Genomic DNA, 27,366 nt, shown 5'->3' on the forward strand with positions numbered 1-27,366 from the left:
CGCCAATGTTCAAATGCGAGTTTGATAGCCAGCCATTCCTGATTACCAACATCTTAATTAAGTTTGGTTTCTGAAATTTTTTTCGAAAAAAAAAGCACAGGGATGAACCCCATCCTTGTTCTCCTGAGACAAAACCCCACCGAACCCCACCGAAGAAGCATCAACCTCGACCGAAAAAAAGGCTTGGTCTCATCAGGCTGCATAAGGATGGGGGCAGAACTGAACCTCTCCTTGAGATACACAAAAGCTTCAATGGCCTCAGTAGTCCACTGGACCGTATTCGCACCTTTCCTGGTGAGATCGGTCAGCAGCTTAACAACTATAGAAAAATTGTTAATGATTTTTCTGTAATAATTGGCGAAACCCAAAAATCTCTGTATCAATTTTAAACCAATAGGCCTAGGCCATTCCTGCACAGCCTGGACCTTCATCGGGTCCATCTCAAAGCCCTCGCTGGAGATAATGTAGCCCAAAAAACGAATTCTCTGCACAGCGAACTCGCATTTCTCCAGTTTAGCAAAAAGTGAATTGTCACTTAATAACTGCAATACCTCACGTACGCTCTGCCAATGAGACTCCAGATCTGGCGAATAAATCAAAATGTCCTCAAAATACACCACCACATTCTTACCAATCAAAGGTCTCAGCATGTCATTAATAAGGTTCTGAAAAAACGCTGGTGCATTGGTAAGACCAAAAGGCATAACCAGATTCTCAAAATGACCCACCGGAGTGTTAAAAGGTTCATCACCCTCCTTCATTCGCAACAAATTGTATGCCCCCCCGGAGATCAATTTTAGAGAACCACTTGGCCCCCACTAACGGGTTAAACAAGTCAGGAATTAACGGCAGTGGGTAGGAATTTCGTACGGTAATTTTATTAATTTCTTGAAAGTTCAGACAAGGAAGTAAACCGCCGTCTTTTTTTTTTTACAAAAAAAATATCCAACAGCCACAGGTTACTTAGAAGGTCTAATGTGACCAGCAGCCAAGCTCGTCTGTATGTATTCCTCCAAGGCTTTTCTCTCAGGGATAGTAAGATTAAATAAGCGACTCTTGGGAAGAGTAGCTCCAGGAATAAACTCAATGGTGCAATCATAGTCCCTATGAGGAGGTAGAATTTGCGACTCCTCCTCTGAAAAAACCTTCCAAAAATCGTGAATAGGTACAGGTAATTCCCCTCTTTCCACAGCAGCAATGCGACCGTTACAACATTTATCATAACACTTAGGACTCCAAGATTTCATCTCATTAGTAGACCAGTCCAGTAAAGGATTGTGCAGTTTTAACCAAGGCAAACCTAACACTACAGGAGAAAGTAAATTATTTAATACCACTAAATCCAAATTCTCTTGGTGAATACCATTAATAGTGAGGGGAAATTCAAAAACCTTGTGAGTAATACATTTCAAAGGAGTGTTATCAACAGCAACCACAGAAATAGGAGATGACAAAGGTTTAGGTTCCAATTTAAGTTTTTCCAAAAATCCCTTATCAATCACATTCAGTGTAGAACCACAATCCACAAATACCTGAAATTCAATCAACTCCTCCTGCAATGAGGTACTCCCTGAAAGAAATACTCCCATAGAGTTTAAACAAGCAATACGGGCGTAACTGACCTTTTTTTTTTCTTTGTTTAACAAAAGCTCACAGTTCTTAACAAAATGGTCAGATTTACCACAGTAAAAACACAATCCCTTGGAAAACCTGCGGTCTTTTTCCTGAGAGCGGATTGGCATCGCCCCAATCTCTATCGGTTCTCCGTCGTCCGAGCAGACCCTCTGATGACTAGGAGCTGCCATAGCAGGAGTTTTCTCCTCATTAACCCTGGCACGCAGTCTCCTGTCCACCCGTATAGCTAATTGCATGGCTTTTTGCAAGTTTCCAGGTGCAGGGAAAGCAATCAGCAGATCCTTAACCCTTTCACTTAGACCAGCAAGAAACAAACATTTTAATGCCGAATCATTTCATCTCACTTCAGAAGACCACCTTCTGAAGTGTGTACAATAATTTTCAACATCCCCTGACCCCTGCTTTAAACGTCTCAGTTGTGTCTCAGCAGAAGAGACTTGATCAGGATCGTCATACAACAGCCCCATAGCAGAAAAAAAATCTTCCACTGATCTAAAACACGGATAATTAGGTTGGAGAGAAATGGCCCATCCCTGTGGTTCCTTGCCTAAAAGTGACATGATAAACCCAATGCGCTGTGATTCATTCCCAGAGGACCTGGGTCTCAAACGAAAATATAATAAATAAGCATTTTTAAAGGAAAAAAAAACCTTGTTGTTTACCATAAAAAAAATCAGGCAGTCCTACGTTCGGTTCAACAAAATGCGCTCCAGGACAGCTACTCACGTGTGCTGAAGCTCGGCCACCTCAAGAGACAATCCCAGTAGGCGTTGAGCCAATTCCTGAACAGACACCATGCTGATCTCCGGATCTCGTTCCTTAGGATTTTTTTTTTTTTTGATTTTGGGCTGGACTTACTGTTATGATCTGCTACAAGAACTAAGGAAAGATAGGAAAACTGTCCCTACAGTAGGACTAAGCTGATTCCCTACGATGCAGTGGGCAGCCTGTTCATTGTGAACAGACCCGCCTTCGTTCTCAACTAGTCTGAACGCAGACCTATAGATATAAGGGAGGGATCCCTAAAAGTACTAAGGACTGGGACAAAATTGGACACCTCCTAGCAGAAGTTGTAGCGGAGCAAAAAGACAAACAGACAAAAATACTTAGCGGTCCAATGACCAAGCAAACTATAGAGATAGGTACAAAGCACCTGGCTAGATTAAGAGTCAAAGTAACACTGAAGTCCAGCAAAGCCAGAAGGGCGGAGCTGGAATAAATAAGCAGCAGGTCACGTGACCACAAAAATAGTAAAAAACTAACAAGAGGGTTCTAACAGTACCTTGCCGACCGTACCAGCGTCCTCCGTGATTCCTCTGTGCCTTTTAATTATTGGGTATCCAAGCTGGACACTTGGAATGAACTCGCTCTGTATGCCTTGGAGGTCCTGGCCTGCCCTGCCGCTAGCGTGTTATCGGAGCGTGTTTTTAGTGCCGCTGGGGGAATTATAACTGATAAGTGCACTCGCCTGTCAGCTGACAATGCTGACAAGCTGACCCTTATAAAAATGAACAAGGGCTGGATTGGGCCAGACTTCTCATCACCACCAAATGACAGCAGAGTAACATAAAGTCAAATCCACTGTGTTGTTTCGGGAGGTGTATTCCCATGCACCACTTCACACCCACACATGGGTATACGCTTCCTCATTTCGGCTGTTTTTTTGCTCTTCTCCTTATCCTCAGCCTCCACCACCACTATACCACCAGGGTGACCGTGGTCCATGTTGCCAGCATTGCAAGTTCCTCCGTCCTAATCTTTGGCAGCTTTTGCTTGGAAGGCATAGGCAAAGACTATGGGAGACCCACTCCCCAATAATGGAAATAATGTTTTTAATATATTGTACTGCATGGCTCTTGTAAGGAGCATTAAAACCGTCTTGTTAAGCTACTGTGACCTCCACGTCTCTTCCAAGGGGCATTGATATTGTCTTTTTATTCCACTGCGTCCTCCACCACTCTTCCAAGGGGCATTGATATTGTATTTTTATTCCACTGCGACCTCCACCACTCTTCCAAGGGGCATTGATATTGTATTTTTATTCCACTGCGACCTCCACCAGTCTTCTAAGTGGCATTGATATTGCCTTTTTATCCACTGCGACCTCCACCACTCTTCCAAGGAGCATTGATATTGTCTTTCTATTCCACTGCGACCTCCACCACTCTTCCAAATGGCATTAAAACCGTCTTGTTAAGCTACTGTGACCTCCACGTCTCTTCCATGGGTCATTAAAACCGTCTTGTTAAACCACTCTGAACTCCACGTCTCTTCCAAGGGGCATTAAAACCATCTTGTTAAACCACTCTGACCTCCACGTCTCTTCCAAGGGGCATTAAAACCATCTTGTTAAACCACTCTGACCTCCATGTCTCTTCCAAGGGGCATTATAACCATCTTGTTAAACCACTCTGACCTCCACGTCTCTTCCAAGGGGCATTAAAACCATCTTGTTAAACCACTCTGACCTCCACGTCTCTTCCAAGGGGCATTAAAACCGTCTTCTTAAGCTACTGTGACCTCCACATCTCTTCCAAGGGGCATTAAAACCGTCTTGTTAAATCACTCTGAACTCCACAGCTCTTCCAAGGGGCATTGAAATGTTGTTTTTAATTCCCTTTAACCTCCACGACTCTTCCAATGGGCATTGCATTTCCTCCTAATTTTAGTCAGCTTTTTCTTTTCAATGCATAGGCGAACACTAAGAAAGACCCACTCCCCAATAATGGGTAGAAGGTTTTTAGTACGCTGTAATCCACGTTTGTTTCAAGGGGCATTGCAGTTCCTCATAATTTTTGGAAAGCCTTCCATTCACTGCTTAGGCCAACAGTGTACAGGAGACCCAGTTGCTATAAATGGAAAAAACGGTTTAGTTAAGGCCCTCTGACCTCCATGTCACTTCTAAGGGGCATTGGAGTGCTTCAAAATTTTCGGTAGGCATTGCACTCACTGTATTCCCTATAACTGTGTAGCCGAACCGCTCCTTTTGGTACAGAAACATATCCTACAAGACATGTGTGGTTGACTGGCCTGATATTGATTTGAATGGTCCCTGTTCCTCCTGCTCTTTCTCCTTTGCCACCACCTCATCCATCATTCATCACCTGAAGCTTTGTTTTAACGGGAGTCATAGAACTGGGATAGTAGCAGGAAAACATCCAGCAATCCTCGGAGGAGGTAGGATATGTGCCAAAACGCTGACCACCTCAGGCCTAGCCACTGCTACATACATGTGCTTGCTTTCCAAGGAACAGAAAGCTAACGAGATGGATGGCCTTATGATCATGAATAATTTACTCGTTGTGTAGGAGGCCGACCACTGCTGCTGTCTACCTTCTGAACTTTGTGTTGAAGCATGATTGACCCAGGACCCGCAATCCTCTATGTCTGGAGGACGTGTTGCATCCCAGTGTCCAACTGTGTCCCGGCTTCCACAATATTAACCCAGTGTGGAGGCGTCAGTGAGATGGACTATCCCTAGCCACATTCACTTATCCACGTGTTTGTGGTTACACTGTCCTTCCCACTAAATGCACTGGGGAGGGCACAGGTAATGTTTTGGTATGCGCGCTTGTGTATAAGGCGCACTGGGACAAATAGGGGTGGCTGGGGACCGTTTATGGACACTCAGCCTCCCCCTGGCGGCTTGGGACCAAGTGTGGACACCCAGCCGCCGGGCGGCTGGAGACTGACTATGGATACCAGGGCGCCAACGCCGCCATGAAATAGTGGCCGGCATCTGCCTTGACAAGCCTTAAAGGCCTCATTGCAAGTGCAAGCAAGCTAGCAGTATGTTATTGCAGCCTGGGGGTGGGTGGGTGGCAGGCTGCATACTTGCTCCTTGCATTGCAAGGAATGGGGGAGGTACAATTGAACACTGCCCTGGGACAAGGACTTGCATGGGGATAGTTGCAAGTCTGCATCTTCTGATGCGGCAAGGATCACTTCTGATGGGCACACTTTTAGGCAGTGACCTGGGTGTCAGAGATGCTTCCAGGGGTCTTCCCCATGCTGTTCCCATGTCTTTTCAGCACTGTATGCATGTGTCACACAGCACATGGCCAGATAAGGTTGTAAAATGTTAAAATGACATTTCCCGGTGAATGCATTTGTCACGGTTAAAAGCAATACAAAAGTGCAAAAACGCATAAAAAATGCTACTTGTGAACAGAGCCTAAGGTGTGGAGGAGTATTTTTGTTTTTGGTTATTTATTTTACCTTATACACAAGTCTTTACCCTGGAAAGGATGTTCCTTAACATATTTCACAGGAATGCAATTTCAGTTTAGTTTTTGAACGTTTTATTGTGAGCCCGTAAAAGTGGCTTAATACCTCTGACCACGTTGTTGACAGCAGTGATCTGGGGGTCAGAAATGCTTCCTGTGGCGATCCCCATGCTGTCACCATGTCATTTGAGCACTGTCACTATCGTTTTGGGCACTTTTTAGGCTTTCTACAGATTGCTGGGGGTGCCACCGCAAAACTGCTCGGGTCTCCCATAGACTAACATTGGGCTCGTTGCTCCGGTCGAGAACCCGAGTATCACGGTGAGCACGGCCCGAGATTCGAGCACCCGAGCATTTTAGTGCTCGCTCAACACTAATAGTCACCTGTATAGTAGACTTCTGTCCACAGACTCAATTAATCAGTCAGACTCTAACCTCTACAACATGGGCAAGACCAAAGAGCTTTCTAAGGATGTCAGGGACAAGATCATAGACTTGCACAAAGCTGGAATGGGCTACAAAACCATAAGTAACACGCTGGGTGAGAAGGACACAACTGTTGGTGTAATAGTAAGAAAATGGAAGAAATATAAAATGACTGTCAATCGACATCAATATGGGGCACCATGTAAAATCTCACCTTGTGGGGTATCCTTGATCATGAGGAAGGTGAGAGATCATCCTAAAACTACACGGGGGGAACTTGTTAATGATCTCAAGGCAGCTGGAACCACAGTCACCAAGAAAACCATTGGTAACACATTACGCCTTAAAGGTTTAAAATCGTGCAGTGCCCGCAAGGTCCCCCTCCTCAAGAAGGCACATGAGCAGGCCCATCTGAAGTTTGCCAATGAACACCTGGATGATTCTGTGAGTTATTGGGAGAATTGAGCTCTTTGGCATTAACTCAACTTGCCATGTTTGGAGCAAGAGAAATGCTGCCTTTAGACCAAAGAACACCGTCCCCACTGTCAAGCATGGAGGTGAAAACATTATGTTTCGGAGGTGTTTCTCTGCTAAGGGCACAGGACTACTTCACTGCATCAATGGGAGAATGGATGGAGCCATGTACCATAAAATCCTGAGTGACAATCTCCTGCCCTCCACCAGGACATTAAAAATGGGTCGTGGCTGGGTCTTCCAGCAAGACAATGACCCAAAACATACAGCCAAGGCAACAAAGGAGTGGCTCAAAAAGAAGCACATTAAGATCATGGAGTGGCCTAGCCAGTCTCCAGACCTTAATCCCATAGAAAACTTATGGAGGGAGTTGAATCTCCAAGTTGTCAAGCGATAGCCTCAAAATCTGAATGATTTAGAGATGATCTGCAAAGAGGAGTGGAGCAAAATTCCTCCTGACATGTGCGCAACCCTCATCATCAACTACAAAAAACGTCTGACTGCTGTGCTTGCCAACAAGGGTTTTGCCACCAAGTATTAAGTGATGTGTGCAGAGGAATCAAATACTTATTTCTCACTGCAAAATGCAAATAAATTGATCTAATTTATACAATGTGATTTTCTTGATTTTTTTTTTGGATATTCTATCTCTCAATGTTAAAATTAACCTACCCTTAAAATTCTAGACTGTTTATCTCTTTGTCAGTGGACAAACTTACAAAAACAGCAAGGGATCAAATAATTATTTCCTTCCCTGTAGCTGGCTGATGGCTCTCTAACAATAGTGAGGACCGACTGCTGGCCCTTTAAAAATAGTAAGGGTCGCCTGATGGCCCTATAACAATAGGCTTTGTGACTTTCATAGTCCCTCCTTCATAAATGAAGCAGGATGTGTCTGATCATGTCTCACACACAACATGGCCAGATAATTTAGTAAAATGTTAAAATTACATTTACTGGTGAATGTATTTTTCACCGTTAAAAGCAATGCAAAAGTGCAACAACACATCAAAAATGCTACGTGTGAACATAGCCCAAAGTGTGGAGGAGCATTTTTGTTTTTGGTTATTTATTATTATTATTTATTTATATATCGCCATTGATTCCATGGTGCTGTATATAAGAAAGGGTTATATACCAAATACAGATATCACTTACAGTAAACAAAACTAACAATGATAGACTGGTACAGAGGGAAGAGGACCCTGCCCTTGTGGGCTTACATTCTACAGGAATTTATTTTCCCTTATATACAAGTCATTACCCTGGAAAGGATGTTCCTTAACATTTTTCCCAGTAAAATCCATTTTGGTTTATTGTGAGTCCGTAAAAGTGGCGTAATACTCTGACAACATTGTTCACAGCAGTAACCTGGGAGTCAGAGATGCTTCCAGGAGTCTTCCCCATGTTCCTTTGTCATTTGAGCACTGTTCCCATCGAATTCGGCAATTTATAAGCCATCTGCAGACCTCTGGGAGGGCCACCGTTGCTCGAACCGAGCACTTGAGCATTCCAATTTGCTCGACTCGAGCAATGAGTACCCAACCATTTTAGTGCTCGCTCATCACTTGCCACCTCACAACCTGGAATTTCACTGTTTTTTTTTTTAGGGTTTGCATCAGTTCATGTAAAGAACATGCATACAATTGTGAACATTTGGTTTTCTTTTTTTTGGTGAAGCAAACAACAAATAGGACAAACTAACTGAAAACTTCAGTGTGCATAAATATTCACCCCCATAAAGTCAGTACTTTGTAGAGCCTCCTTTTGCATCAACTACAGCTGCAAGTCACCTTGGATAAGTCTCTATGAGCTTTCCACATCTTGCCACTGGGATTTTTTAACCATTTTTCAAGGCAAAAATGCTCCACCTTCTGCAAGTTAGATGGTTTCCTCTGGTGAACAGCAATCTTCAAATCTGACCACAGATTCTCAATTGGATTAAGGTCTGGGACTAGGCCACTCCAAAACATTTACACATTTCCCCTTAATACACTTGTGTGTTGCATTAGCAGTATGCTTTGGGGCATCGTCTTGTTGGAAGGGGAACTTCTGTCCTAGTCTGAAATCACTGACAGACTGAAACAGGTTTTGCTCATGATTATCCCTGTATTTTGCACTATCCATCTTCCCCTCAACTGGGACAATTTTCCCTGTCCCTGTGGCCAAAAAGTTACATTTTGGTCTCATCTGACCACAACACCTTGATCTATACATTTGGGGAGTCTCCCACATGTCTTTTGGCAAACTCAAAACGAGCCTTACAATTTTTGTGTGTAAGTAAAGACTTTTTTTCTGCCACCTCTTTCATAAAGGCCACCTCTTTGGAGTGTATGGCTTATTGTGGTCATATGGATAGATACTCCAGTCTCTGCTTGGGAACTCTGCAGCTCCTTTAGGGTTACCTTTGGTCTCTGTGCTGCCTCTCTGATTAATGCCTTCCTTGCCCAGATTCAGAGTTTTTTGGTGGCCAGCCCTCTCTTGGCAACTTTGTTGTGGCACCATGTGCTTTCCATTTGATTATAATGGATTTGATGATGCTCCTGGGGATCATCAGAGATTGGAATATTTTTTAAAACCCAACCCTTCTCAATGACTTGATTTTCACGGTGTTATTTGGTTAGCGGTGCCTCTTGCTTAATTGTGTTGCATCCTATGTGGCCTTTCTTAAATGGTGTGTATATGTTACTGTAAAGTCAGAAGGCCGGTAAAACCTAGGATTTACCGGTCAATCTGGACATTTACCAAGGCCGTCGGTAAAAGCTCAAAATGAAAAGTAAAATTGGACTTTTACCTGTGAAGTCTTGGTAAATGTTAACATTTACCGTCGAGCGTGGTAAAAGTCAGAAATATCAGGTGTGAAGATAGAACATCTGACTTTAACCAAGCGCAGTTGGTAAATGTGCACATTTACCACGGCTTCTTGGTAAATGTAGCTTAGAAGGGTATAAGCGCAGTTGGTAAATGTGCACATTAAAATGTAGCTGAGAAGGGTGTAAGCGCAGTTGGTAAATGTGCACATTTACCACGGCTTCTTGGTAAATGTAGCTGAGAAGGGTGTAATAAAAAGTGTAAGCCACCGCGGAAATGGTGTCTGATTAGGCAGATACGGCGAGGAAATGGAGGACACAGTGGGAAAGGTGTCTGATTAGGCAGATACGGCGAGGAAATGGAGGACACAGTGTTCAAAGTTTTTATAAATGTAATAAGAGTAAATGGGGAAAATATGGTAATAACAATGAACAAAATCTGCTACCCTGTAAGGTATCTGCTACCCTGTAACGTATGTACTTTCTATTTATACAGATGTCAATCCTGACTATCCTTAACGTATGTACGTTCTATATATACAGATGTCAATCCTGACTATCCTATGATTATTGTTCCGATCATACAAAAAGTGCCCACTTCCCGCTAACATACAACCACTAACCCCACACTAAAATATGCAAAAGAGAACGTCCTATGAATCTTAGGGTATCAGTGTTCCGCAGCACCCTCTCACAAAAAGTTACAAGAAGTACACACGCTGCCGGTGTAGTAGTGTATAAATTGTCCTGTACTTAGCTTCCTGTAGAGCGCAGGGTCCAAAGTCTTTCCAAGGGCCCCTTGCAAGGTGGACGCTCACACCGCTCACACGATTTACCGTTGCCGCGCCAACGTGGTAGAACCAGAAGATATGTAGATAAGCTCTGAGCCGGAGTTGCTGGGTGCCATGAACGGTCTGTTCCACCCGAGCACCATAGTCTCTGATCAGGGGAATCGGAAGACAGCGCATTCCGAGAAAGGGCTGGAAGGAAACAGCGCAACAGCCCTGTCTGGGCTCAGTCTAGTCAGCACAGCACCAGTCCTCTCACTCTCCCTAAAATAGCTCCTGCCTCAAGTCCTAGTTTCCTTGGGTTCTCTTCTTAGATTGCTGCCCAATCACTGCCTGAAGAAAATCACTAACTCATCAATGGCAATGTTAGACCAGTAGATGGTGCTGTTGTACAGTCTTTCACACAATGCTGAGTAACCCTATTACAAAAGAACATGGGATTCTTGCCAAGCAGTGTGGGTAAATGGGCGTACTTCCTGTTTGCGTCCTCATGCTGGACGACTGCCTGAGTGTTTTGCAAGCTGCACATGTAATAGTGGGGAAGGGCGTAGCCTTCCCTTGGTACTGAGGTAGTTAAAGGAAGTGTTCCTGAAGTCAGACCTCCCTAACTGTGGTACACCAAGCTAAGGGGGTTAGCTTTAGTGGTCCAGTTAGTAGAGTAGAGGGGGGAACTTAGTGCCCTTATCAAGCCTAGAGGGATATAGAGCTTGTTCCTGGTATAATTCCTTCTGGGCTGTAGTACCTTAAAACAGCCACAAGATGCCACTGTTCTGGGTGCAGATGTCAGGTTGAGTCTGCCAGCAGAGTTATAGACAGTGATGGGTTAAAGTTCTGGGATGACAGCTCGCTGAGGGTGGGCATATTAGGAAAGTCTCTGTTTTAGTTTCCAGAATCAGGAAGTGATTCAGTAGTACGAGTTGAGACCGCAAGTTGTTCAGACAGCCTGACTATAGTGGCTGCTAGGGTAGACGGGAGCTCCGTACCCTCAGACAGTGAGATCCCAGTGCGCAATTCTCCCCACACAAGAGCACGAGTCCTGTTCGCCCGCCGGAGAAACTCATCAAACAGAGTGAGGACACGGGGCACTTCTAGTCTGCAGGAAGCAGAGGAAGATAAATAGGACTCCAGGCTAAGACGTGGGGGAGAGATATCGGATCCAGGTCACTGTTAAGACAGAAGAGTCTCTTGGGCCAGAGATTAGGGTCACGGAGATGTTTCACTTAAAGAGGGAGCCAGGGCTGAAGGAGTTACCAGCACCTGTGAGAGAGATGATAACCTGTCGGGCCTTATCCATTATATCTGCCTGTAAATATTGTACATATTCCTCTTCCCCAAGTAAAGTCCAAGTTCTGGTTAAGAACGTCGTGTCCTCTGAAATTATTGCTGCCCTGGTCCTAGAAGAAAAATGCCTGGAGACTTCCGCGATAGGATGGCTTGAAGTAAGTGAAGAGCACCACATACACAGCCACACTTCAGAGGGAGGACACGTATTGTCTGTAGGGTGCCATAGCGAGAGGGGGCTACAGCTCGCCCACGACTACCTCGCTGGGGCACCTTACATTTGGCGTAGTCGGCAGGATGCGAGTTCCTCGCACGAAGAAAGCGGGGAAGAGCCGACACAGAACACTGAGGAGAAAGTGTTGGAAGGCATGCGGCCCAAGATGGCGGCCCGAAGCATGGATTCCAAGATGGTGACGACGGCGGTAAAGTCTGGGAGAAGGACCGCCTATCGTGGGAGTGGACGGCGCTGGAGAGCGCGAAAAGATGTCCAGCCCCTACGAGTTCCGGCCCGAAGAAGGATGGGCCCAGCGGTGAAGATGCGTCCCAGGATGGGACGTCCAGAGAGGAAGAGGGCGCGGCGTAAAGTGAAGCCCGGCCCCGTGAGAATCAGCGCGCACAGAGAGGGGGCGCAGCTGAAGGCGGAGTGGCCGAGAGTAACGAGTGACGCGGCGGTCACGTCAGATGTCCGGCCTAGGAAGAGGCGGAGCTGGACGCGCAAGACGCGCGTCACCGGTAAGCGACCGGCGCCATTTTCTGTCCGACACGTCAGGAGAAGGAGATCCGGCAGCGGACGTCTTGCAAGAATGGCAGCCTCAGGGCCTCACAGCGTGCGAGAGACCGGCGGAGAGTCGGAACCCCTGCAGATCGTTACCCCGGGTGCCGCTGCTGGAAGCCGTTCACCGGCGGGCGCTGCCCGCGAACCGTTGCCTTTACCCCCAGTGGCTGTTCAGTGGGCCACTAGGCCCGATCCGGAGCTGGGCCTGCTACTGCACGAGCTTCGTGTGTGGTGCTGGAGCCGGGTACTGGAAGAGTCGTCCCCCTCGGCTGAGGGAGGAGAACACCCAGGAGGGGCCGGAGCAATCGTTGCAGCGGAACTAATAGAAGGTGAGCGGTCCATGCCCCAGCTGCCGGTCACCCCTGTAGGACCTGCCACAGCAGCCTTGGCAACAACAGAGGCCCTCAGGCCCTCAAGAGGCGGAGCAGAAGAGAAGCCTCCTAAAAGAAAGGCCCCGCAAGAGAGCTTCTGGTCATTGGCCATAGAGGCCCTACATTCCCCCTCCGCAGAGCGGTACACCAAGCCCGGAAGTCCACAGTGGGCCACCCGCGACCCTCCGATGACCTCGCGGGAGCAGCGGCGGTGGACCGACACCTTCCTAAGAGGCTGGCTAGAGGGATCCAACACGGCGCTGAGGGAGTCAGTGGAGGACTCCCAGACCCGGGGGCGGGTTGTGGATTTCCGTGTCCGCGAGGGATACGGGTTCCTCGAGGAAGAGTGGACTGGGCACAAGGTATTTATCAGCCGGGAAGCCATCAATAGCGAATACCTGCCCGATCGCCTCCACAACCTGCGGGAAGGGGAAATTGTCCTCTTCGTAAAATGTGAGTGTGCAAGGGGGTGGTACGCGGCTGCAGTCACCCGCCCATACAAGTGGGAAGACGTCCTAGAGAAGGACCGGCAGGTCTTCCGGCGAAGGGCTGAGAGGGAGGCTCGGCAACGTCGGTCTAGGGAAGCCCCTGGAGGATTCTTGTCCCCTCCCAAGGTCGGCACCCCGCAGGAGGAAAAGCCGGGAAGCCAGCAGCGGAGAGATGGTGCCGAAAAAGAGGAGGATGTCCCAGGTCGTAGTAGGGCTGACTCTCCAAGTGAGGCTATGGGCTCAACAACCAAACACCCAGGAGGGGCCGAGGCGGTTAATAGTGGAGTCGCCGAAAGGACTCAGACGGCTGTTATTCAGGAGGTCCACAGTTTCATCATGACCAGCTATGGCCCCACGCAAGTTGGCTGTGGCAGCGCCACCTCCTCGGATGAGGACCCCGGGCGTAGCCGGTACCCTGACCAGCCTTGGAGGCGGAGGAAGCTACCTTACTCTGCAGCATGGGCCGCCTTGATGAAGGAGAGATAGGACGCCCGAAGGAAGTGAGCTGGCTAAAAGGTCCGTTGACCTTCCACTTTCCTCTTTAGGACCCATCGGTGGTGGTCCTGTCTGCAGTTTGGGACTGTTACCCAGTGGGGGCGGAGTGCCCTATGTTGACTTAAGTTGAAACAGAGAAAAAAAAAAAAAATGGAGGACTGTTCCCCTACCTCCTAGGCCAGGAAGGCCTTAAGCAGCACCCAAAAGTTGCGTGCCCAGGAGAGCTGCTCTTTTTGTTTTACTTTTGTTTTCTTTTTGTTGCGCCTTTTTCTGCTGGAATTTAAAATGCTGAGGTACACCTTGAGGATGGATATCCTCCAAATCTAAGAGACTTGCGGCCTGGCGGGAAGAACCGGTGACCCCCGCTAGGGCCAAGAAGAAAGAGACTCACAGGGTGTTACCTGTGACTGTGTGCCTCAGAATGCAACCCCAGGAGGAGGTTGGGGGCTATTGAGGTGTTGACCTGCCTTAAAAATGTGGACATGGACACTGCGTTTTCCAGGGTCCTTACCAAGAAGGACCGTTACCTCTGAAGAAGTTGATAACTGACTGTCCTGAAGTTGCTGTTCCGGGGCCCTTAACCGAGAAGGGCCGGTCTTCCATCTAAGAAGATGACCTCAGGACCAGACGTTTACTAAAAAAAATGTTTTAGTAAAATTTAGTAGTGTAATATAATTTTATAGCTGTTGATTGATGTTTATTGCTTAGTGTGGTCAGGGACGACCAACATTAAAGTGTCGGGGAATGTAATAGTGGGGAAGGGCGTAGCCTTCCCTTGGTACTGAGGTAGTTAAAGGAAGTGTTCCTGAAGTCTGACCTCCCTAACTGTGGTAGACCAAGCTAAGGGAGTTAGCTTTAGTGGTCCAGTTAGTAGAGTAGAGGGGGGAACTTAGTGCCCTTATCAAGCCTAGAGGGATATAGAGCTTGTTCCTGGTATAATTCCTTCTGGGCTGTAGTACCTGAAAACAGCCACAAGATGCCACTGTTCTGGGTGCTGATGTCAGGTTGAGTCTGCCAGCAGAGTTATAGACAGTGATGGGTTAAAGTTCTGGGATGACAGCTCACTGAGGGTGGGCATATTAGGAAAGTCTCTGTTTTAGTTTCCAGAATCAGGAAGTGATTCAGTAGTACGAGTTGAGACCGCAAGTTGTTCAGACAGCCTGACTATAGTGGCTGCTAGGGTAGACGGGAGCTCCGTACCCTCAGACAGTGAGATCCCAGTGCGCAATTCTCCCCACACAAGAGCACGAGTCCTGTTCGCCCGCCGGAGAAACTCATCAAACAGAGTGAGGACACAGGGCACTTCTAGTCTGCAGGAAGCAGAGGAAGATAAATAGGACTCCAGGCTAAGACGTGGGGGAGAGATATCGGATCCAGGTCACTGTTAAGACAGAAGAGTCTCTTGGGCCAGAGATTAGGGTCACGGAGATGTTTCGCTTAAAGAGGGAGCCAGGGCTGAAGGAGTTACCAGCACCTGTGAGAGAGATGATAACCTGTCGGGCCTTATCCATTATATCTGCCTGTAAATATTGTACATATTCCTCTTCCCCAAGTAAAGTCCAAGTTCTGGTTAAGAACCTCGTGTCCTCTGAAATTATTGCTGCCCTGGTCCCAGAAGAAAAATGCCTGGAGACGGCCGCGATAGGATGGCTTGAAGTAAGTGAAGAGCACCACATACACAGCCACACTTCAGAGGGAGGACACGTATTGTCTATAGGGTGCCATAGCGAGAGGGGGCTACAGCTCGCCTACGACTACCTCACTGGGGCACCTTACACACATACTGCTCAAAGCTGCACAGGCACTAGCTGATTGTCAGATTATGAGTGAGGAAATGAAAGATCGTTTTTCGGAGCTCTTGAATGAAGTGGTGGAGAAAAAGCGAGATAATAATTTTTATCTCACGGACGATAAATACGAGAATATATTGAAAGAAGTGAAGGAGGCTAAGGTGGCGGTACCTAAACAGAGTACTCACTACAGGCGTTTGAAGAGGTACAACATCATGACCATCGGAAGTGATGAAAAGTTAATTGCACCAATCTCGTGTGAAAAAGACAACGTGTTGCATTACGTTCGGTGTGCAGAACTCTTTAGTGTCATTCATAATGCGCACATCAGTACCGGCCACGGAGGACGGACCAGGATCCTAAAGGAGGTGAACCGTAAGTTCAAAAATGTCACAACAGAGTCAATAGTTATTTATCTGCGACTCTGTCAGCCATGCCAGAAAAAACAGAAGATTACCAAAAAAGGCCTTGTTGTGAAATCCATCCTACACAGTGAAATGAATTCTCATGCTCAAGTCGATCTCATTGACATGCAATCCAATTGTGATAATGATTTCAAGTTCATATTCATCTATCAAGACCACGTCACTAAATTTGTTCTTCTACGTGCTTTATGCACTAAAAGAGCAGAAGAGGTTGCGTACCACCTCCTTGACATTTTTTTCCACTTTTGGTGCCCCGTGTATTCTGCATTCTGATAATGGGAGGGAATTTTGTAACAAGATCATACAGAGTTTGTGCGCGATGTGGCCTGATATGAAAATAGTGCATGGTAAACCAAGACACAGCCAGTCCCAAGGCTCTGTGGAAAGAGCAAATCAAGACATTGAAAACATGTTGTCAACGTGGATGGAAACAAATAAGACACCCAAGTGATCTGAGGGCCTTCGCTTTGTACAAGCAATGAAAAATAGAGCATACCATGAGGGAATAAAATGCTCGCCCTATGAAGCTATGTTCGGAGTACCAATGCAGATGGGTCTAGCTACCTCCAAAATTCCTAGTGATGGGATCAGAAATCTCTCTTCAGAAGAGGAACCTAGTGATCCGACATCACCAACAGAAGCCGAAGGGTCAGATGAATCTAACTTTCATCACACGTCAGCACCGACAGCAGCAGAAGCTTCGGATGAATCCAACTGTCATCAGCTGTTCACAACGGAAGGAGAAGCTTTGGACTTATCCAACTGTCCGCACACCTTAACAGCATATGAAACTCCACCAATTTTGCCATCCAAAAATAATGAAGACCTAAAAGAAAAAAGTGTCGAGTCAAAGCCTTCTAAGAAAGATGGAGAACTTCATGATGATCAGCAACCTGACGTTTTGATTTCGCATACAATCAATATAAGAATTGGTGCGGTCAGAAGAGTTCGAAAAGCTGCAAGAGAAGGACTTGAAACACAGGCCAAGAAAATGTTGAAATGTTCCAGTCAAAAATTACCCGAACCTATCATTGGACAGAACATCAGAATCAGAATTCCAGACGTCGACCGCTCAAAAATGGACCCTAAGTCGATCATTGCGATTATTATAAAAAAAGATGACTTCTACCAAGTGGGGACTACCGCTGGGATCCTAAATGCATTATATTATCGCAATCAGTTCACCATCTGTCAGGAAAATTTCATAGGATTGCAGGATGTGAAAAAAGTTCAGATCAGCCTTCGCACGGCGGTTTCCCAACAATCGTTGGTGGGAGGTCAGGGATTGAAGAAATGTAACTGTTTAAAGAAGTGCCTAAACAAGAAATGTGTTTGTAGGCTGGCAAAAATGAAGTGCCATTCAAAGTGTCACAATACCCAACCGTGTTGCAACAAATAGGTTGGGTTTTGTGTTTGTTGTATGTCTTTTTCATTGAGATGAAAAATTAAGTGCAATTTAACAGGTCACAATTAGAGTTGAGTGGATAGCTGGATATCCGTCTATCCGTACGGATAAGACCGAGATCCGAGTGGATCCAGGTCCTATCCGTGTCCCATATAAGTCTATGGGACAACTATCCATGTGCAGGGACATCCCTCCTGCGTCACCAGTGATGCGGGGGAGACTCCCTGCACGCCGGTGGGCATCCCTGCCGTCACCAGTGATGGTGGGGACTCGGCCGGGGCATACCTGAGCGAGGAGATCCTCGCTGTGTCACTGCAGTAGGAACTCCCCGCCCACTAGGGTCATCCCGCCCTCTGGCCGGACCCCCCTTCTCCGCCACTTAAAGATCACTACTTACCGGAGGCTACCAGAGGCTTCCCAGGTCTCGTCGGCCTGCCGCATCCTCCTTCTTCCGGGTCACATGACTGCATACGTCACCACGAAAGTGACAGGTGCATAAGTCATGTGACACGAGTTGTGTCACATGACTTACGCATGCGTCACTTGCGTGGTGACGTATGCAGTCATGTGACCTGGAAGGAGAACGCGGACGACGAGACCTGGGAAACCTCCGGTATGTAGCAATTTAGCTTTATAACTGTCTGCCCTGCACACTCGCACCATCCATGCCTTTCGATGAAGCATGAAACATGCATTATCGGAAGGCACGGATATATCCGACAGATATCGGGATTATCCGTATCCGTACAGCCCGTTATCCACTCGGATAACGGGTCTGGACGGATCTATCCGCTTATCCCTAGTCACAATTACAGAATTACATAGTTTTGAAGTTGCGTTATTCTTGTATTTGCGTTAATTTGTCATTTTTGAGAAGTATTTTCCTACATAAATGTTTCCTATTTGAATTCAGAATTACATAGTTTTGAAGTTGCGTTATTCTTGTATTTGCGGTAATTTGTCATTTTTGAGAAGTATTTTCCTACATAAATGTTTTCTATTTGCATTTTCCTATTTGTATTTGTTCATTTGCATTTGCATTTTGAAGAATAAAAATATTTCTAACGATTAAGGCCTTCATCAGAGTCGGAAATTGCGTTTAGTTAACTTTTACCACCATCATCTGCTGGTAAGAGTCAGAATTCTGTGACTCAAAATCACTTTTACCAACACATGCTGGTAGTTACTTTTACCAACACATGCTGGTAAATGTAAAGATTTACCAATTCGCCCAGGTATAAGTCCAAAATCGTTCGTTTATATGGAATACATCTGACTTTTACCAACGCTGTTGAGAAATGTTAAGATTTACCAAGACTTCACCGGTAAAAGTCCAATTTTACTTTTCATTTTGAGCTTTTACCGACGGCCTCGGTAAATGTCCAGATTGACCGGTAAATCCTAGGTTTTACCGGCCTTCTGACATTTACCAAGAAGACGTGGTAAATGTGCACATTTACCAACTGTGCTTGGTTAAAGTCAGATGTACCATCTTCACACCTGATATATCTGACTTTTACCACGCTCGACGGTAAATGTTAACATTTACCAAGACTTCACAGGTAAAAGTCCAATTTTACTTTTCATTTTGAGCTTTTACCGACGGCCTAGGTAAATGTCCAGATTGACCGGTAAATCCTAGGTTTTACCGGCCTTCTGACTTTTACAGTAACATATATACTTACATACCATGTGACAATTAGATTGCACACAGGTGGACTTCCTTTCACTGACCATGTGACTTATGAAGGTAATTGCTTGCACTATAATATTTTAGGGGCTTCATTACAAAAGGGGTGAATACATATGCACATTCCAATTTTTAGTTATGTCATCCCATAAATTTAAGTTATGCCTATATTTTTGTCACTTCACTAACTTAGATTATTTAGTGCTGATGCATCACACACAAATCGGATTTAGACATTGGTTGTAATGTAACAAAATATGTAAAAAACCAAGGGGGTAAATACTTTCGTACATAAGCTAGCATCACTAGTGTCCAATAATATTGTAAAGGCCACCTCCAGCCTCACATTTATTACATATGAGGACTTGTGGGCGGGACTGTGGGTAGGGTCTTCGGCTCAGAGAGCTCAGCCACGGCCCCTCCTCTGCCTCTGTTACACTAATTTGAATTTCGGGTTGTCGCTGTCTTAGCTGTCAGCAGCCCTCTCGCTGGTGGCAGTCTTCATGAAAATGGTGCATGCGCAGATTGACCTCCGGCGGCTTTTAGGAAAATTGCTCCGAAGTTGACACATGCACAGAATGAGATCTTGGCTTGTTATTGAGCTGAGATCTCATTCTGCACATGCGCCACCTCCGGCGCCATTTTCCTGAAGACCACCGGAGGTCAATCTGCACATGCGCCGTGCCATTTTCATGAAGACCTCCACCAGCGAGAGCGCCGCCCACAGCTAAGATGTGACTACATCGGCCTTCACAAATTATGTTTACTTTGAAGTACTGCAGTATTTCAGAGTAAAACATACCTGGCTACAGATAGTGTCTGATTCATGTTATCCGTGGTTTGTGCAGTGTGAATGACAGGTTCTCTTTAACCTGAACAACCAAAAATTCTAGAAAAAAACAGCTCTCTTTGACCTGGACTTTATTATGTAGCAACTTCACAGCTGCTTCCCAATTTATATACACTCTTCTACTTCTACTATAGGGCCTATAGAACTTGTTTCTTGTGCAGGAGCTTAATTAATCCTGGTAATTGAAATTCGGGCATAACATTTGAGCTAAACAGGAAGCAGAGAGAGGGACAGACAAAAAAGCCTTGCTATTTTTGCTTCAAATATAATCTATAACATAAGGGGTATGTCAGTTGCATTTAGTTTCAGTCACACTATAAAGCAACTACAGAAGCTCACTGTCATGGGGTTACCACGACAGAGAGGTTCCAGAGAACTGCAGCATCCTGGGCATAGCTCACACACACTGGGCTGAAGCTCCACTCCAGTTTATTAACTTACTGCTTTTTGCCAGCAGTGCAGGAGTTAATCTGGGTTGCTGGGTTTTCCTGACATTCTTGTCTCTCAGCTGATTTGGGTTAACTACTCTTCCCTTCTATATGGACTCAGCTCTGACTTCCTGGAATGTCAATCATCAGTTCTTCTGCCTGACTTGGAGAGTGAAGGAGGAGCGTTGTGTATAGGAGCTTGGAGGTTTACTTAGCTATCGTGGTTGCTGTTTTGCTGCGTGTTTACCTGCTTTCTCTCCTTTTTTTCTTTCCCCTCCTTAACTCCCATGTGTTTCCTCTGTGACTGAGTGAGCATTTAGTGTGACTGCTATTTCCGTTTACCCTGTCTGTATTTCCCCTTCTTGTGACAGTATCATTATTTTGTACTGTCTTCCTCTCTATGGGGAGAGGGGGTCACTGTCAGGGCCTGCGAAGGAGTTAAGAAGATGCTGGCGGCTCAGGCCTCCTCACCATCAGAGGTACCCCTGAGATAAGGGAAAGTCAGGACCCTCCTAGTGTGGCAGGGACTGGCGCCGGTCCCAACGCTCAGCCATTTCCCGGTTTCGTCGTTTATGGCGTGACACTCTCTTTCTCTGGTCCATGCTTAGCAGGCAAGACACATTGCTGACTTTAGACAAGAGGAAGTGAAGCACAGCTGCATTGGGAGCCTACTCTGTATGACATGCAAGGTTTGGGATCAGGCAGGGAACTGGTTTGAGTATCTCAGATCAGATGAGAGCATTTGGGGATCAGGCATTGAACTGGTTTGAGTATCTCAGATCAGATGATAGCAAAATGCACTGCTACTCTAATAGGCCCTTTTGGAAAAGTGTAATACAGGTACAAACATAAGCACAATTCCTCACCTCATCACATATTTAGTGCTTTACTAGGCACTGGACCTCTAGTGCCTAGTGCTTAATGGGATTGTCTGGGTTTAGGGATTTAGGCTACAAGTCTGCAGTCACTCTATGTGACTGAAGACTTATGAATAGTCACATCTTGTGCACTGACCGCTGTGAGGACTCTCCGTCGACGAGAGTGGCGGGCGTGTGACTGAAAGTATGTGACTTGCATACATGTGGTCACGTGCTGACTAGATGGGCGTGACATCGCTCAATGCAAGTCTATTGAACAAGGCCAGAAAAGTCTAGTCAGAAAGTGTCTGGAAGTACACAAATCGCATAATCGAGGTCATATAACCGTCCGCTCCCGCTGCCGGAACCAGAAAATCCTCACAGCGCGCAATGTGAAGATTTACAAGTCTGCAGTCACATAGAGTAACTGCAGACTTATAGCCTAAGGAGAGACAACCCCTTTAATATGGGACTGCATAATTTACTAAATCATATGCAACACTGTATTCTTTTTAGTTACATTTTAGCTCTTTAATATGCAAAGCTTGTGAACATCAAAACAATACATCATTACTTATTATATTGTAAAATAGTTTTATTGTGATGAAAATATAATTAAACTATAAGATCATTTATTGGCTAAAAATAAACTTTACAGCACTCACTCACATATTGCATCGATAATCTAAATGAACTGTAATTATACTATTCATTTTTAAAGGTCATTTCTCCAAAGGATTCTAGATTAGTGACATTTGTAAATTGAATCAAGCAAACTTACCCTGAAAATCACTTACACAACGTGCTTTAAGCATTGAGTCAGGGTCACCCTTAACACCTTTAACCTTAACTTGAGTTATGCAAAGCCTAGTTGATTTACCTTTGGACCCTATGGGAAAGGGAGGAGAAGTGCAAGGTGTACAGCGAAAGTAGATAACACGTGTTATTTTACAGTGCTTAAAATGGCTTTGGCTTTCTTATTAATTTATTAAATATTAACAAAGTAATTTACAAAAAAATAATATATGCATCTATATTTTTTCCATTTCATTAATATGGAAGTTACTGGTTTGCTATAACAAATTTACACAAAATATATGTCCACTTTTGCTGAGACTAGTTGAATAAACTAATTTACTAAAGTATGTTCTGGTATTAAACTTCATGTCTGTTACGGATCAGGGTGGTGGAACCTCTGTGCTGCGGTGCAAGGAGGGACCAGAGGGGCGTAACTAAGTATCTACCCGGCCTGACCAGGGTCGCACGGCGACTCAGTCGACTCCGTGAACCAGGGAGGGACTGAGCAGAGGGACCAAGTGCCACTCTGGGACCGACCTTGTGTGAGAGCAGGTGACTCCCACGGGTCAGAAGGCAGGAACTGACAGGTACAGCGGAAGAACACGGCAGACAGGTTGACGGGTGGTCCAGGTAGTCAGGCAGGCTGATTCAGCTGATAGCCAGACAGGTACTCTGGGAAGGCAAGCTGGCAGGCACAACAGATAACAGGCAAGTGCTTCCAGGTAAGCAGGCAGGTGGGCACGGCAGGTAAAGGCAGGCAAGCGGGCACGGCAGGTAACAGGCAGATGCTTCCAGGTAAGAAGGCTGGCAGACACGGCAGGTAACAGGCAGGTGCTTCCACGTAAGTGTGGCACCCCAGGGGTCCGGTTGCCACAGTGGCATTGCCTCCCTCACAAGAGGTGATGCCATGCCTGGAAGCAAGCAGGGGTCCCCTAATCAGGTTTTACTAAGCATGCAACACTTTCCTGGCTCCAGACCAGCAAGGGGAGTTCCTCCCCTTGGCAACTGGGATCTGGGGGCGGGGTTAGTTAGTCTTAGTGTGAGGAGTTGAAGTCAGGACGTAGATGAGAGAAGAGCTGGGGAGTGGAGCTGCGCGGCAGTTCACCCCAGAGGGACACAGAAGAACCGGACACCGGAGTCCGAGGCTGTGGGGCACTGAAGGCCCAGCCGCAGAAACCGGAGGGCAGGAGACTGCAGGTCTCCTGGCCCCATCAGACGCCCGGAGGCTCAGCAGCACCGCAGGGTCCAGCACCGCCACGTGGGAGCGACGCACCAGCAAGGCCCGAGCTGCCTGCCATACGGGTGAGCACAGAAACGTTGCACTCAGGGACGAGGTCCACCGCACAGCTACAAGCAGCAGGGCCAAAGTGTTTAGTGGAAAGGGAAGGCCTCCAACTTCACCTGGCAAGGAGGATTCTTTACTTGCTTCCAGGCTGCCCCGACTTCCACTTCTAGCCAGTACCCCAGTTCCGGCTTGTCTAATTGTAATGCAGGTGCCGGAATGCAGCGCACAGAGACACAAGGCGAGAACAGTAAGAGTTGAATATATATATATAACAGGTACGCTGAACAAGGGATTGCAACTAGGGTAATAAACAGTAATTTGAAGTATTAGCAAAATGCAAAGTCTCTCAAGTTAATGTGGTGCCCTCGATCATGGGAGACACCATGTGAGTTCCTTAACTGTGCATATGGCTCTAGCGGGGGTCACCGGTTATTCCCGCTAGGCCGTTAGTCTTTTTCCGGATAAATTCAATTAGATCACATTGAGCTTCTTTAGCCCCAACCGTTCCCCTCCCAACCTGAGTACCTAAACCCAATTGTCCCCGGTACCGTGGGTGAACAGTAGAAGTGACGGCCCTGTTCACGTATGCAGCTCCTCTGCTTTCGCTGGCATGACTTTCCTGGGGCAGCCGTCTCTCAAGTCCTCTCTGCTTGGCCGTTGGAGGCAATCTCACGAGCCTTGGGTAGGGGGGTCCAGACCTCGTCTGTCGGCGGGTGACGTCGGGTTCCGCGAACTCACTCAGCACCGCAAGCAGGTTCCGAGTCTCCGCAGCAGGCACTGCACTCGAGTCACATCTGTGAGGGATCCGGAGCTCTTCTACCGGTGCCCGGCTGTGGCACCTCACAGGCCTCTGGCTTAGGCCTGTCACGCGGGGCTTCCCAGCACGCAAGGAACACGTCTGCTCCTCTCTGCTGCTTGGTTCCAAAGAACCCTCAGGTTTGGCGCGCTGGCCTCTAATCTCCCAGTACTCCTTCCTGGAAGTCACCTGATCGGGTCCAGTGTCTAAATCTGCTCTCCCTTCAACTTCCCTTGCATATCTCGGTTCCGCTTGACTGTGTCTGGCCAGCAGATGGCAGCCTCTCTCCATCTTTGAAACATCATGTAGGAGTTCCCTTACAAGCTCTCTCGCCTCTGCTACATTCCTCCCTCCTTTTTGCTCGCCAGTCCTCGGGCGAGTGGACTTGTCGCAGAATTGATGCCTCTTTCCAAGCAGTGCAAGTTCAGACAGGAGTTGGGCACACTCCTGCGTTTTATGCTGGATTTGAGACCAGATAAACTCTTCTTGAGCATACTGGTTTGGAGGAATTCCAGCATTAGCCCGCTCAGTTCTGCGGGGCTCCTCTTGCGGAGGTGACTCCGGAATATCCGATGAATCAACTACTGGGGATTGCAAGTCATTTCTCGACTCATTCTGGGTTCCACTCAGGGTTGGCCTCAATGGTTCTGACGGGCCCAACTGCATTGTGGCCCATCCTTCTTCATCCCCCAAGGTTCCTGCATGTGGCACTTCAGCCAATACGGTTGAAGGCCCAACTTCTTTACAGACTTCTGCTTCAGAGGAGCAAGGTCACAGCATATTGCGGTGCAACACCCTGGGTGTCGCGGCGTCATCCCCTTCGGGCCTAACTTCGTAGATGGGGTTGTCTGGGTGAACCTTCTTCACCACCCGTTGTGGTATCGCCTCCCAACGATGGTCCAGTTTACTCCCAAATCGTTTGGCCCTTACCAGTACTCGGTCTCCTGGCTGAAGTGATCCGCCTGTGGTCGGGGGCCGATCTGCATGCTCTACTTCCTGAAACTTCTGAGCAACCAGTCTTCTCACTGTATGAAGCCGACGCTGGTGTTCTCGAATCCAGGTACTTGGGCTACTGCCCGGGCCGGAGTCTTCTGAGTCTAGCTCCAGTTCAGTAATTTCTCGCCCACTTCTTCCAAACAGCAACATGTAAGGGGTGTAACCGGTAGTCGCATGAACTCGATTATTATACACCCACACCAGCTCGGACACAAATTCGGGCCACTTCATCTTTTTGTCCGCTTCCAGCGTTCGCAACATTTGCAACAGGGTTCGGTTGAAGCGCTCGCATGTGCCGTTCCCTTGAGGGTGGTAGGGCGTTGTTCGGGATCGGTCGATCCCATAGATGCGGTATAGCTCATCCATCACTTGTCCTTGGAAGCAGGCCCCCTGGTCAGAATGTATTCGCTTCGGGCACCCATAAATCCGGATGAAATCCTGACAGATGGCCTTAGCTGCGGCTTCTGCTGTCTGGTCTTTAGTAGGCGTCACTACTGCGAACTTGGTGAAGTGATCAGTCGTGACTAAACAGTGTCCGTAGCCATTGTATGAAGTTCCTATCATCAGGTAGTCAATCATCAAGACTTCCAAGGGGGCAGAAGTTCAGATGGTCTGAATGGGAGCTTGTTCAACTCACACTGACGACATGTTCGGCAGACCCCCCCCCTCGACTTCTTGCCGCAGTTGAGGCCAATACACCAGCCTTTGCAACCACCGAAAGGTCTTTTCTACACCGAAGTGAGCACCTCTTCTATGAGCTTCTTGGGCTAGCTGCGTTACTAGCGCTCCTGGAACTACTACCTGCCAGGTAACATCAAGCTCTCGAGGCAGCTGGATTCTTCGGCATAGCAAGCCGTCCTTCAGGAAGAGCCTCTCCCACTGGCCTAGGATTTGTAGGGTAGTTGGAAGTGAAGCGGCTCTGGCTTCCTGGTTGGGTCTCTGCCTAAGGGCGACCCATTCTCTCAGCTTTGCTAACTCTGGGTCGGACTGCTGCAGATGTATCTGATGCGCCCCCTGGGCCTAGCGTGCACGTGTAGTGGGTTACCCGGAACCAGGTCTCTGGGGGTTGTAGTCTCCGTGGTGGCGACCCGGTCCCGTGGCTCAGGGTGGTCAAACCAGTGGCAGTCTATTTATGGGGTTTTTATGGTTAATTGTCCAACTACGCCACCCGTGGATTGCGGTCAGTGCGAACCGCCGCTGCAAGGCAGACCGCTGGGGCTGATGGTGTATGCAGCTGAGGTAGTGTAACTCCCCACGGGAAGAGTGCAGCCCCAGGGCAGTGTAGTAGATGGTGGGGTGATAGTGCACGGACGTCCCAGCACTAGTAGTGCTGGTGCGGCGAGGAAGCACAGAGACGTGGGGTTGCAGTTCAAGTTCTTTACTCACAGTTCTTTATATTCCAAGTCACTCCGCCGACAATGACTGCCCAAGCCGTGCTGCGTCCACCAGATGCGGGGGCTCAGTCAACCCCCAGGCAATTCCAGAGTGTGGCACAGGACTCCCTTCTATTCCTTTCTCTGGCCGTGCCCCACTAGTGACACTACGTCTGTCCAGCTCCCACGGGCCTTCTCTTGGGAGGGCTTCGTGCTCACCTCCCTGACCCTATGTGGTGTGCCTTTCTAGTAGGTGTAGCGAGGGGTCGCACCAAGATATGATCACGACCTCTGGTTCTTGGCTAAGGATTAGTCGCCTCTACCAACTTGGGATCCGGTACCCTATTCTGCCAACCCGTCACCCGCAATCTCCTGGGTCCTTAGGGTTCCTTCTGCCTTCGTGTCTCTGGGCCTCTCTTGGTTTTCTGTTCCTTCTCACTTTCCTTTCTGTTCCTTTCTGTTTCCATTCCTCTCCTCTGGCTCTGGCCTTCACTCTAGGCCTGCCTCGTGGAGCTGGGCCCAGACTGAGCCACAGCTCCCATTCAGCCCTTTCTGGCTGAACTCCTTCTCCTCACTCAACCCAGAACTAAGATGGTGCCACCTTATATACTTCCCTCTCTGTGTATGAGCCCAGGTAACTTGCAACCAATGGGCTCCTACCTATGCCCAGAGACCGTCCCCTCCTGCTCCTACATCACTGGGTTTTCCTCCCCCCTCCCCACTCCAGCCAGGGACATGTTCTGTCGTGCCTGCATTACTGTCTAAAGGGAGCACCGTTGAGCTGTCCCCCGGAAATGGGGTGTGTGTGATGCATGCAGCTAAACGAGCCCTGGTCCACACTCCATCCTTACCCGGGAGTGGAATATCACACCTCTGGTTTGAGGTCCAATACCCCTGTAGCGGC

General features: G+C 47.4%; 1 long non-coding RNA gene across 1 annotated transcript in view; it reads right to left on the reverse strand.

Moving 5' to 3' along the window:
- LOC141166072 (uncharacterized) overlaps positions 1 to 22,074 on the reverse strand; it is a 137,122-nt gene extending 115,048 nt beyond the window's left edge. Inside the window, exon 1 of the long non-coding RNA XR_012251246.1 lies at positions 21,996 to 22,074. This is a non-coding gene — a long non-coding RNA (uncharacterized lncRNA). The remainder of the gene's footprint in view (positions 1 to 21,995) is intronic.
- Between the last annotated feature and the right edge of the window lie 5,292 nt (positions 22,075 to 27,366).

This window comes from Phyllobates terribilis, unplaced genomic scaffold (assembly GCF_046119375.1).
Source record: "Phyllobates terribilis strain yellow unplaced genomic scaffold, ASM4611937v1 Scaffold_1__5_contigs__length_1240528914, whole genome shotgun sequence".
Taxonomy (NCBI): Eukaryota; Metazoa; Chordata; class Amphibia; order Anura; family Dendrobatidae; genus Phyllobates; species Phyllobates terribilis.